Source organism: Aedes aegypti, chromosome 2 (assembly GCF_002204515.2).
Source record: "Aedes aegypti strain LVP_AGWG chromosome 2, AaegL5.0 Primary Assembly, whole genome shotgun sequence".
Taxonomy (NCBI): Eukaryota; Metazoa; Arthropoda; class Insecta; order Diptera; family Culicidae; genus Aedes; species Aedes aegypti.
This window is the reverse complement of record NC_035108.1, coordinates 318,179,990-318,193,505: the sequence shown is the minus strand read 5'-3', so window position 1 is coordinate 318,193,505 and position 13,516 is coordinate 318,179,990. Positions and strand designations below refer to the sequence as shown.

The window sequence follows — 13,516 nt, the reverse complement described above, 5'->3', positions numbered from 1 at the left end:
TTAGTTGGCTCCATTCTTATCTGGTCGATCGAAGCATGTCCGTCAAAATTGGAGACCATGTATCGATACCATTTTCTGTTTGTTCCGGCGTTCCTCAAGGCAGCCATATCAGCACATTTTTATTCTTGCTGTACATGAACGATGTTAATTTCGTGCTAAATTGCTTAAAACTCTCGTATGCCGATGACCTGGAGCTTTATTATACGATCAAGAAGGCCGAAGATGCCCTTTTCCTACAACAAGAACTGAAAGTTTTTGCTGAGTGGTGCCGCATTAATCGTATGGTACTCAATGTAACTAAATGCTCAGTAATCTCGTTCGGCCGCAAACATGCACTCCATCATTTTGGCTATAATTTGAATGGTGTGCAGCTACAGCGTGAAACAACAATCAAGGATTTGGGTATCCTGATTGATTCCAAATTAACATTTAAGGATCATGTCGCATATGTCGTTAGTAAAGCTTCGTCGCAACTGGGATTCTTGTTCCGATTTGCAAAAAAAATTAAAGACATATACTGCTTCAAAGCTCTTTACTGCTCCATTGTGCGACCCATTCTGGAGTATTCCTCTGCTGTCTGTTCGCCTTACTATCAGAACGAAATTCAACGGATCGAGGCTATCCAGCGCAAATTCATCCGCTTTGCATTGCGTCATCTCAGATGGAACATTCCGCTCAACTTACCCAGCTACAGGAGCCGTTGCAAGCTGATAAATTTGGATTTACTGGGAGTGCTGCTTTATTGGAGACCTCCTGCAAGGCAACATTGATTGTCCAACGCTGCTTAGTTTGGTGAATATCAACATACCCAGCCGCAACCTACGCTCGCACTCGTTTTTGACCATTTCTCCAGCCAGGACGAACTACGGATTGCATGAACCTATGCGTAGCATGTGCCGTGTTTTCAATCAATGTTATCGTGTCTTTGACTTCAATATGTCCCGCGTAGCAAATAAGTGTAACTTCCGTAGAATTTTGTGTTAATTTATTTTCTCCTGTTCGTAATTTTATTATTTTACTTTTAATGTCGTGCTAAACCAGTCACTGGGGTAAATATTTTACCTGTTGGCATAAATGAATAAATAAATAAAGTTTTTTTAATAATGCTGCAATAATAGATCTTTAGATCATAGCTTTCAATACTTTCCATATAATTGTCCCCTTTTATCAAGGGCTATGTACTTTTATTAAGTTATGGTTTTCAATAATTCCTGGAAACCTATTCGTGCATTTTTCAGTCATACATAAACTTACTTTCAATTAAATGATTTATTTTGAAAATGTGGTGTTACAATAATTCTTGTCAATCACAGTTGATAATTTAATTAAACTTTACTCAGGATTTATTTTTATAATTGAATGTTTCTAAGACCTATTTCAGTTATGGTTAGGTTAAAACATTACGATGTTCGGCATTTGTTGTAAATTCCGTGTGCTCTAAAAAAATATAGTGCTTACTGGGAAGTAGTCATAATTTGTTGCTTTGAGCTCGGTGATAACAATCTAGTTAAAAAACTTCGAAAAACGCCAATATTCAAGGAAAAAGTCAGTGTGTCAATTTTGAAATGTGCAGATGACATCACTAATAATATGTATACATTGTGTTTAAATCTGGGCTGCCATTGTGTTTAAATCTGACTAGGGACAATGGCAATTCACGGCCAAATTCGTGAAATTTCACGTGTGATCAAGGCAATTAATCCAAGATTTCGCGAATTTGTCGCGATCCCATATTTCGGCCATTTTTTACCCAAAAATACAAATTTTTAGTAACAACAAACCTTATATGTGCAAATTACGAAGAATTTAATTGTTTTATTTATTTTTGACCTTTTAACCATAGGGTGTGAAGAATTTCATTATGTATAGTACAAATTAAGATGATAAGTTTAATATCAGGATGGTAATGCAAAATTTAAAAAGACGCATAAGCTAAAACTAAACGGTTATAAAATGTTTGGTGGAATTGAGGCATCAAGATGAATAAACCATTATGTAAGCAAAAACCTAATCTTGCGGCATTTCACGGGATTCCCCAAATTTCGCGGCAAAGGTTTAGTTTCGCGAATTTCGCGGCTTTCGCAAAAACGCGAATTTCCATTGTCCCTACAAATGACCTTATGCCAAACGACTTTATGCCAAACAGGGTACGGCCCTTCATATAAAAGCTATAAACGGCTATATTTTGTTAAAAACCTTTGAATTCATCTTTGTTTGCTCTGACCTTTCTACGGTATTCAGGTCAATATGACCTGAAATGCACTTTATAATGACCTTAATTTTTGTTTGTTACTTTCTGTTGTTCGGAAATTCAGTGGCTTTAATTTTTTTGTGGAAAATAAGAACTGAACGTCTAACTCTTAATCAGACAATTCTGAATGGCTGGACAATAACAGTTACATTCATGGGCGTAGCCAGAGAGGGGCAGGGTGGGGTAAAAAAAAGTATCAGAATTTACAGCTTTGGCATGAGGGATACAAATTTTATTTAAATTTTCTAAGATTGTATCTATATACAAAATTGCGTCATGATATAATTATTCTAGAATTCTGAGATTCATTGATATCGATATAAAAATAAGGCTTTTCTCGAGATTTTACATGAAACCATAGAAATTATTTTGTTAAGAACCCACAACTGATCTTGCAAGTAATCAGCAAAAAAAAATATTAGTATTATGAAATCCCCAGTATTATCAAGAATTCTGTCAAGATTCTTGTCAGCAAAGCTACTTATTAAGTCACTTATGACTCAAAATAAATCCATTCTGGAAAGGTGGGGGATGGATTCATCAAGAAATCAATAGAATAAATAGTATAGATGATTCCCCAAATGTTCACGTCAAATTCTCAGATATATTCTCTTCAACAACACAGAAAAGTTTCTTCATGAAGCAATCCAATAATGTATGCAAAGATGCCTTCGAAATATTTTATGGGTTTTTAACAATTCTTTCCAATATTCGTCTTGCAATTCAACTATTAATAATCTGTATAAATTTTTTTGTTAAGTGTTCCCTGTCGAACTCGAGGATGCTTGAAAGTATCCTCGATTTACCAATAAATCAAAATTTAATGCGATAACATATGGTTTTGTCGCCAAACATTTTATTATAAAAGTCTGGTGAACATTTTTGGCCAGAAGTTCCAATTTTTGAGTGCATTCATAATTTGTCTTACTTCCAAAAATTACGAGAAGTTTTTTTTAACCTTTTTGACTGCGAATTAAAAATTCAAAATGATTATTTCGACTTCCACGCTCCCCGACAAACGATCTAGAGAAAGTTTAAAGCTGGTCTTCTTTCATTTTTTTTGTGAATAACGGAATTGTGTTTGTATTTTTGTCATAAAGTTTAAGTTTGTAACTGGTAACAATTGTTAAACTAGAATGAGTTATACATCATTGGGATCTGTTTTTTCTGTTGGTGTCATCCAATAAAATAAAGAAAATAAACACTTGTCACTTTTTTCACTTGAGTCTGCTTATAGAAGTCCATTGAAAATTTTTGGTTTTAAAAAGAATTTTTTATTTTTATTATTATTCTTATATTTATTTTACTAGAATTCCAAAAAAATATCGTGACTAATTGTTTTTGAACCAAATTTGCGATGACTCGTCAATTCGTTTATTTTTGTGCAAATATTGCATTGAGCTTTGATTTAAGGTAAAAAAAAAGTTAAATAGTTGAATGTCTCCTAGTTTTAGAGGAAAAAATAATTTTGAGTGTTATTTAAAATTTAATTCTTGTTATTAAATTAAAAATTAATTAAATTATTATTTAATTATTGTGAAAAAACATATCGTTGCTTTGCAGTTTGGTTTATAGACTAACAGGCTAAAACCTTGAGGTTTTAGTAGCTCTTCAGGTAAAAAAAATAAGTGTTAACAAAAAGCATTATTTCTGCTCTGACGCGTTTGCTAGACTTCTACAGTCAATGCATTGTCGAAAAAAAAAACATGTAATTACCATGAATTTTTATTCAAACAGTTTCGAACAAAAAAGATTGTTGAGTAATTTTCGGGTAAAATAAATTTTAAGTGTTTTCAAATATTCATATTTCTGCTCAAACATATTTTATAGACTTCTAGAATAAAATTTATGTCGAAAAAATTGAATGTCATCGCTTCAAGTTTGGATTGACTAGCAAATAATTTAGAATATTGAGAGTTTCGTCTATTTTTAAGCAAAATAAGTTTTGAGTGTAATCTGTAATTTTCACCTTAAATTAAATTTTGAGTGTAATGTTTTTTTTTTTAATTTTCTGTCACGTTCACTTCGGTCCAGCGATATTTTTAATTCGTTTGATGTAAAATAGAATCGGCTGATGGCGCTATGACACTTGTATATGCTCTAAAAATTGTTTTGTAAAGAGATCAGTGTTTTCTGTTACATATATTAAGAAGGGGTGCAGCGAGAGGCTAAGTTATACACTTCTTGTCACGTTTTTTTGCGTTTCAAATGATAGATTTTTACTTAACCACGCCACCCGTAGTGTTTTTTTTTCCTTTGTGAAAAGAGAGATTTCAATAGAATGCATGTCAGTTATACGTTTAAGAGTCTGAGTTGGTGAGTTTGTGCTGATTAAACTATTTGTTAGCTACACAGATAAAAATTGTTAAATTTCAATGTAGTGTAAACAGAAGGATATAGTAAAAGTAAACGAAATTCATTTATTGTTACAGCATTACGTTTAATTTTGAACTAAAAATGCTTGAATGTTACATAATCGTGTATATTTAAAGTATTGCTGTTTGCATTTGAGAAGCAAATCTTGACTAAATGTCCTCCAAATGCGGTAACACAAAACAATCGAAGGACACCTAGCAACGACTATAGAAATCACCGCCGCCCTAGCAAGAAAAATCTTTCTTTGACATCACATTTCTTGAAAAAAATCTTACCGCATTTGGTGTTCCCGCATTTGATTTTTGCATTTCAAACGCACACAGCAATACATTCGATTGAAAATAAGCGATTTGTCGTTGACATTTCAGTTTATTTTGATGTTCTAAATATGTGCATGAAAATGAACTGAAATTTACAACATATTTATAGTTGTGTAGGACACATAGTGGAAAAATATGTTCCCCATCCCTGGAAGATTAACGCGCCCCTTCAGCGTTATGTAATTTGTGAATAAGCCCTAACCTTCTTAGCTACGTCACTCCCAACGTTGATAGAAAGATTTCATTCACACTTGCGCACAATTACAAAAAAAAAATTACACGTACACTGAATTTGAATCTGGTCGCATCCCCATTGCCCTTCCTTTAATCCAAATCCTTGACGTCGGTGAGACGCTGGTCTCTCTTTAAGTAGATGTCATACCATCATTATCCTTTCCTTTCCTCGTAACGGAAAAATGGGCGTGGCCGGCAATGAAAATTGTCATGTCTTTCCATCTCTAATTTCTGATTAACAGCTTTTTCTACCAAATAGTTTCCCATGAGCAATTAGAATAAGAGTTGTAAGTAACCAACATGACAGTTTTTAGTGTGCAATCTACGAATTACTCCGTTACCTCGCAACGCAAAATAAATTTTGAGTGTAATAACAAATTTATCTTTCTGCTCAAATATAATCACTGTTTTGTACAATCAAATTTGTTATTAAGAACTACATGTCAATGTTTTACGATTTATGGGCATACAGTTTTATAAAATAAGTTTTTTTCAATGTTTATCATTGGTAAAATAAATTTTGAGTGTTTTCATGATTTACAATTTTTTCCCAAAGATGGTCACTGAATTTGTACAATTAAGTTCATGCCAAAAAATAGTATTGCTTTGAATATTGATTATAAGGCAAATAGATTGAGAATCCTGGGTTTCTTATAGGTTTTTGGTAAAACATGTTTTATGTGCAATCCAAAATTACTAACAAGGGAAGGTCACGATGGTGTTACACGGGGTTTTCAACCGGACTATTTTTGTTAGATTCTACATGTCGAAATATGAAAAACCCCAAAGCCTTTCGGGTGATGGACCAGTGGTGTAGCCAGGAGGGGCTCTGAAAGGGGCAATTTTGTACGTATATTATATTATTAGGCTAATTGGAAATTTGACAAAAATATTTGTTCAATATCTATTGTGATGGTAGAGAACAGAATTGACATTAATTTATGTTTAAAATGTATTTTCCATGCCATAGGCGCAATCGGGATGGGTTTAGTATTGGTATACTATTCTAATAAAACCAAATTTGTTTTGGTGTCCATATTCCATGATGGTTACGCCAATGGCATGGAAAATACATTTTAAACATACTTTAATGTCAATTCTGTTCTCTACCATCACAATAGATACTAAAAAAATGTTTTTGTCAAATTTCCAATTAGCTCAATAGTATAATATACGTACAAAATTGCCCCTTTCAGAGCCCCTCCTGGCTACACCACTGGTCCATCACCCGAAAGGCTTTTGGGTTTTTCATATTTCGATATGTAGAATCTAACAAAAATAGTCCGGTTGTAAACCCCGTGTAACACCATCGTGACCTTCCCTTGTAAGTCTGCTCAAATACACTCGCGTGTAAAAGTTTGGGTTCACCCCCTAAAAACATACAAAAGTATTCTCTACGACTACACGTCGAATTGGAAGTCTCTACAGCGCATTCGAAGAGCAAAGAGTTATTCTTACTTCGTCCGTATTTTTCCAAAAACATTTTTGAATTTTGTATACTACATTATTAGTTAAAATTGTGACATTTATCAAAAAACATACTGAAAAAAACATGACTAATTTCCTCAGCTTTGGGTCGACCAAAATTTTAAATCAATGTGTCATTAGAATCGTAATTTTATCTTCTTTAAAGAGCACTCACGAAAAATGTGAAAACTATTCAAAATCAATGAAACAGTCATTCAAACCATCGTGCGAAAGTTTGGTTTCACTCCTTAGTATGATGCAAATCGTGCAAAAGTTTGGGTTCACCTGAGCCACAAGCAACTCATTTTTGACAATGATGCGTACATGATTGGTTTGAGATTTCAAAGAATGTTCGTGTTTTAAGTAAGTTCAGCTGAACCCAAATTTTTGCACGATACACGATACACGAATTCACAAGACGTAATAAATGGAAGCTGCCGTATAGAAATATCGGTTTGGTGTGAAGCCAGAATAATTTCAGCACAGTTCCATAAGTCGATTGTAAGAAATGAAACGTCGGCTAATGTTTTGAGAAACGTTCCAGCACACAAAATAAGATTCCAATCTTCGAAATATATCGAACTCTGACTATCAAGTATCACACCATGTTATATCAATGCACTGTCATTTCATAATAAAACATATTTGCGTTTGATTGTTGGATGTTTTTCTCATAAAAGATGACATCTTGTTATCACTACGCACTGTGATCTGAACCGTTAATCTTTTATGTAATGTAAGTTATCGACACGATCATGAACAGCTGCCATATTCGCACTCTGTGCCACTGATATTAACACTTCAATCTGCCACCATAATCGATAAAGCAGACCTCGAGATGATAATTGAATTTCAAATATTCAATGAATTTCGACCATGAACTGAAAAAAGCTCCGTCACGTTTGAAGGTAAACAAAGCCAAAACAAAAGATCAACCCTTTGATCAGACGATCATCGCCAAAGCATCCCCTAAAATTAACTATCTCGTTGCATTCGGCAAACAACACGCGACACGACGCTCTAAGATATGCGCTTAAATAGTTTCGGCGCATTCATCGCTATCACGGGTTAAATCACATACGCCTGACGCAAACAGCTGCTTACTCCCCTCCCCCACAAGACTATCCACGTTTGGAAGAACGATGGTATCTTCTTCCGGGCTGCCCTTGAACTTGAGTAGGCCATCCAATCGGCAACGAATCGCCCTTCGTCAGTTCTCTGACTTTACGACACTGTTCCGCATAATTATGAACCGTTTCTGTACCCATTTGAGATGGGAGACGCAAGCAGCAGAGGTACGAAAACAAAACTCACCTTGAAATACGTTTTTGGACAACAACGGTTGAACTTCAAGTCCGCGGAACGCTGATCGTGCTTTACTTAGTGCACGCTCCTAGAAGGCTCACTCTACTGCTCTGCTCTACCGGAATTCCAAATTGTTGCCGCTTGACCACTGCTAGGTGAGGCGTCGTCTAGCTCTAACGCCACCTCTCGTGCGTCTCTGCCCGACGGGGTTAAGTTTAACTCTCGACAACACTGCACACAGTCTAGTTATAATTGTTTAACCTAATTTGGTTTGCACAGCTGATTCGTAACACCACTCGCCGTAGCTCACTGTAGAAACTGCATTGACATTCGCCTTGAACGGCACGACGAGAATGTGGGCACTAATTGCAACAAGTTCTTGGCACTTAGAATTTGCCCTGATAATAACGATAATTTATATGTTATTCGTCGAATAATGTCACATCAATGTTTTTCAGAACCATTAATTTGGCTTAGATTCCGAAAATCTTCCCAACTAATCTTTAAGATCATACGCTCCCCTTGTAAGCAGAAGAAAACCGAACCGATCTCGTCCACGACCCACAACCAACTGACGGAACGGTTGAGATGCGCGATGCCAAAATCACGTGAAGCACTTGGCGGGCGACCGGACGAGAATTCGCTATGTCGGCTCTTAGGACTACTAACCCAACTACTGCAGCGCAGCAGACAATGTCAACAGCTTGGCTAGACACTAGGATACAGCCCGGTACTAGACACTACTACTACCCACCACAACCACTAATTGGAGATTAGTAGCCAAATATTTGATAGCAACTGTTGCATACACCGGCAGCGGAGACACGAAATGCAAGTTGCGCGCGTTTCGCACGCTGACGCCTAGAAGCGGCGCCGCCGTCGTCGTCGTTGTTGTCGTGGTCGTTAGCGTCGCTGTCAGCGTAGTGATCTGGTTTGTTCGACTTTGTCGACTGTTGGGGTAGCTACAGTATGGGACATATAAAATGCACCAAAGTCGTTTTTCCTTACAAAATTATGAAAAATGAAAAAGTTGCGTGGAAACTATCGTGCGGGATCAAAATCTGTGCGATTGTCCGACATTTCCCCGAAAACCATTTCCTTGTATTAAATTTTCCCGAAGGATTTTTCCCCAAAAACCATTCCCTTGAATGAACTGTTTCCCCGAATGTACTGTTTTCCCAAAAGGTTTTTCCATAGACGTATTCCAGATTTCGTTTATTTATATACTGAGTTCAGCATGTATGATAGTCGCTTCAAATGAACGGATCTCTTATGAATTATTCGAATCGAGAAACGACAGCCGAGATATTACGGTTAGATGGAAATTGATGACAGTTTTTATTCAAAGGTCTACTTTGTAAATTATGTTAAAAATAGGTTTAAGAGTTGTCATAAAATGCAGAATATGTGGAGGGTTGGTTTTGAAAGAATATTCAAGAAGTGAAACAGTTAATCTAAATGATATCTGGCTGAACGGGCAATGTCAGAATTATGAAATAAAGTTTGACTGGTTTGAAACATTTTGCAGGATTCAAAAGCGTCATTCAAAAAGGACATCATGATCTTTGCTGCATAAGAACTTCAAGAGATTAACTGAGTCAATTATTTTGTTTGGGTAGCATCTAAGAGATTGGGAAATTGTGGCATTGATACATTGCGTCAAAGCTTTTTTTTTATTTTTTCCACGTCAGCAATTTTTTGTTCATAAATTGTAGGTAGAAGTAATAGTAATATTTGTTTTAACTAATAACGTTAAATTTTCTTGTTTTCAAATTCATAAATATCCCTTCTTTAAAACATAGGTTGTTCTTCCATTTAACTAGTCTTATAAACAACAATAACTTCTTATTTTAAAGTATTGTTGCGTCATTTTTTTTTGTTCGCTGCTACTAACTATTTCAGCAGAAATGTTTTCTTCTTTTAATATAAGGCTGCTCTTCATAAATAAATAAATAAATATAAATTAATAGAGTTCCTGAATCATTTTTCTTCTTGTATTTACATGCTATTCCTTCAAGTTTGCTTCAACACAACTGCCATAGATTCTAACATTTTTAAAGCTTCATTTGGCTCAAAATAAAGACATTTTTAAATAGGTTAATTATTTTCTATCTCAGTAGTAATTGTAAGCATATTGAGTACTCATAACTTACATGCTCCTAAATGACGTTCATCAGAACGTTATATTTGTAACCGAAACATAAGAAGATGTGAATGTGTTAAACCGATATTGATTCTAAGAAAAAACAAGCTGTTTCGTCTTTTGAAAAGTGTCAAGAAGTGAAACTCTGGACGTGCAATTATGCAGGACAATATGAAACAGATTCTATCACTAGCCTTATGAACTAAGTATGACTTAATGGACTTACTGTAGTTATGATCCTATTTTTATATATATTTTTTTTTATAAATTTGATGCTTTGGGTCTATCGCCAGTTTCACAGGCAAATCCTGCCCTAATACCTTTCCCAGCTCCCAACTCCGTATCACTTATGAGGGCGTCGCTGAGTCGGTGGCCTCTCATTAAATAAGGCGGCATCCATTTATTACGTAACGCTAAAATTGGAAATTTTCGGCCGCTTTTTGTATGAAAAGTTTCGAATTTTTGTATTAGCCGTAACGCTTGAGACTACTCCCCCCTCCCCCTAGAGCGTTACGTAATTTGTGGATGCCGCCTAAGTGCTACATCGACATTTCTTTTCCCGATTTCATGTCATGGCAAAGGTGGGCGTGGCTGGTAATAGGTAATAGGTAATTCATGGTTTTGGTATTCTTGATTCAGATTAGATCAAGTTTAACTCCCAAGCCTTGTTCCTGAAAGCATTTTTTTTGGGACTATCAAAGAAAAAAACATGAATATAGCTAGTATCTACTCTAAGAAGTATACCATAACAACGCTACTGTAGTTAAAGCCCTTTATGCCAAACTAAATATTATGAAAACAAAAAAAAAGTTTTGCCTAATTGACATATCGCATAAGAACGTTTGACCAAATAATGTATCTTTGCGAAAAAATGCGAAAAAGTTTAAAAGAACGACCTATTGTCAAAAGAAGGAAAACTAATAATTGAAATTTTATCAGCTTGGTGACAATAATTATTGGAAGATTATAACATAAGAGAATAGCCTATTATTCTCAGAAGGCGAAATTCGGCCAATCGTCATTTCGGCCAAATGCCCATAAGACAAACATCTACATGTCAAACATACCGCTTATCATGTGTTCATGGCAGACTATCATAAGAGCTATTTTTAAATAGTTTTGAGTTGAATGCGCGTGGCACATCCTATTAAACATCAGTTATTTTTACACAAGGCTTTTAGAGCAAATTGAACAACATTTCATCTAAACGTACACCAGTTAGCACGTTGAACATTATATGGTAGCATAGTTATGAACAGTTTTCAATACGTAAAGAACAATGCGATTTTTTCGGGGAAATGGTACATTCGGAAATTGTTATTTATGCAACAATTTGCAAAATGATGATTTTTTCAGCACGAGTCGTCGAGGTTCGTCGAGTTGGATAAATACGACGAGTGCTGAAAAAATCGAGTTTTGCAACGAGTTGAATACTTCATTTTTGCAATTACGAAAAATGCCATTTGAATTGCATTGGTTCTAGGATCACAACGTTTTACAAAAAACCCCACGTGGACGTCCATGCGTAGTATAGGCTCAATAGTTTTCAATCAGGTAGGCTGTATCACAGCCTGTAGAACACACACTGTAGAAAACTGTCACAAACTTTCACGCTCCCCATTATACTGATCGAAATTCCCATGGAACGACAGACCAGGTGAGTTGTCGCGAGTAACTTCCAATTATTTAATTTGTTGCTATTAATACCTACGCGAACTGTAGCATGAAAGATCGGGTTTACTTATGTATGTATGTATGTAGATCGGGTTTACTTATAAGCCAAAAAGCTGACTTTATTGTAACTTTCTCTACGCCCGCTGAGCTTTCCGCTTCCAGTTAGAAATGATCTGAGTCGGATCCGGACCACCCAACGGTATAGAATCAGTAGCTGTGGCAGGTTATTGAGAAATTCTTAGACATTATACGGATGGCGTTTGAAGAGACTCAGACATTCGGACATAGTACTGAAAAGTGCCACTTTTCAGCACCGAAAATAGTGCTGAAAAGTAGCACTTTTCAATACTGATTCTTTTGATAGGAAAAGTAGGCCATTATGTCGTTCATCCTCTCATTGAAAAGTAGGATGTTTTGAAACGAAGTTGCAAAAAATAGTTTTCCGCGAAGTAGTTCATTCGGGAAAACATCATTTGAAGAAATTGCATTCGAGGAATTGGTTTTCGGGGAAAAGTCGGACAATCATCTGTGCATCTAAGAAATGAATCTAAATCGGTCCACTGCATACAAAACGCCATCTATTTTTATGAAATGTATGGATATTGAGCCTGTACAGATTTCGGTCCGGGGACGGACCTGGTGTAGTGGTTAGAACACACGCCTCTCACGCCGAGGACCTGGGATCGAATTCCATCCCCGAGATAGTTACTAAAATTTTTAGTGACGACTTCCTTCGGAAGGGAAGTGAAATTTTTTGATCCGTACATTTTGTAGTATTGAAAATTCTGAACATATTCTCAGAAGAAACTATGGCTCTAAAATCAATAAATCTTGACGAAAACCTCATGTCCGCCTAAATTAGCTTCCTGAACCAGTGTGCAGTACTCATTGGAAGTTTTTCCTGCGACAAAATAAAAGGAACGGCGTTGAACTTATTGTTTCATTCTGACAGTTTTGAAACCGAACAACCATTTTAGAATTGAATGTCAACAAATATTATGCCTATGATCTTGGAACGCGTAATTATTCACAAGTACTAATTAAATTTAACATGCAGATTTAAATTTGTGGTGAAATCAATCATTTTACTTGCTCAAAATTGACGCGCTCATGAAATATCTTATAATTTTAAATTGAATAATACATGATACGTGGATTGCTTAGATAATATGCCATTGTAAATGCCATGAAAAATGGAAATTTACCCTGTTACTCAAATCAGTAGTGTTTCTCATTTGTATTTCATTGTTTGTGATTCCAAAATCTCGTTTTTTCGTATCCCTCTGTTGGATTTTCTTGATTGCCTATCATAAACCGCCATTTAATTTCATCTGGCTGCATATACACTGAGGAATGACTGTTTGAAGACAGCCAACCTAAAGTGATGACAACTATTAAAAAGTTATTAGAAAGGCTGCATATTGTGAATCCAACAATTTTAATTCATCACTGGAAAAATATCTATGAAAACAATAACTGGTCATAAACTAGTCAAGTTCTTATATCAAAATTCACGATACGTATGAACATTTTTGGTCTGTAGTGTTGACCACTGTCAGCAAGTTACTTGTTTGTAACACATCAGTTACCCAGAAATCTTATGTTATTTTGAAACTGATGTGTAACTATACTGAAACTGCCATTAAATGACACTGCTGTCAATAGGGTAAGGGGTGTTAAAATGAACACCTTAAGGATATCATCTTGCTTCTAATGGGAAAATAATGCATTTGCGATAAATCAATA

General features: G+C 35.5%; 1 protein-coding gene across 1 annotated transcript in view; it reads right to left on the bottom strand.

Moving 5' to 3' along the window:
- Positions 1 to 8,626, bottom strand: part of LOC5571215 (proton-coupled amino acid transporter-like protein CG1139) — an 88,670-nt gene extending 80,044 nt beyond the window's left edge. Inside the window, exon 1 of the mRNA XM_021845773.1 lies at positions 7,963 to 8,626. The gene's annotated coding sequence lies outside the window, so the exon portion shown is untranslated. The remainder of the gene's footprint in view (positions 1 to 7,962) is intronic.
- Positions 8,627 to 13,516: the final 4,890 nt, after the last annotated feature.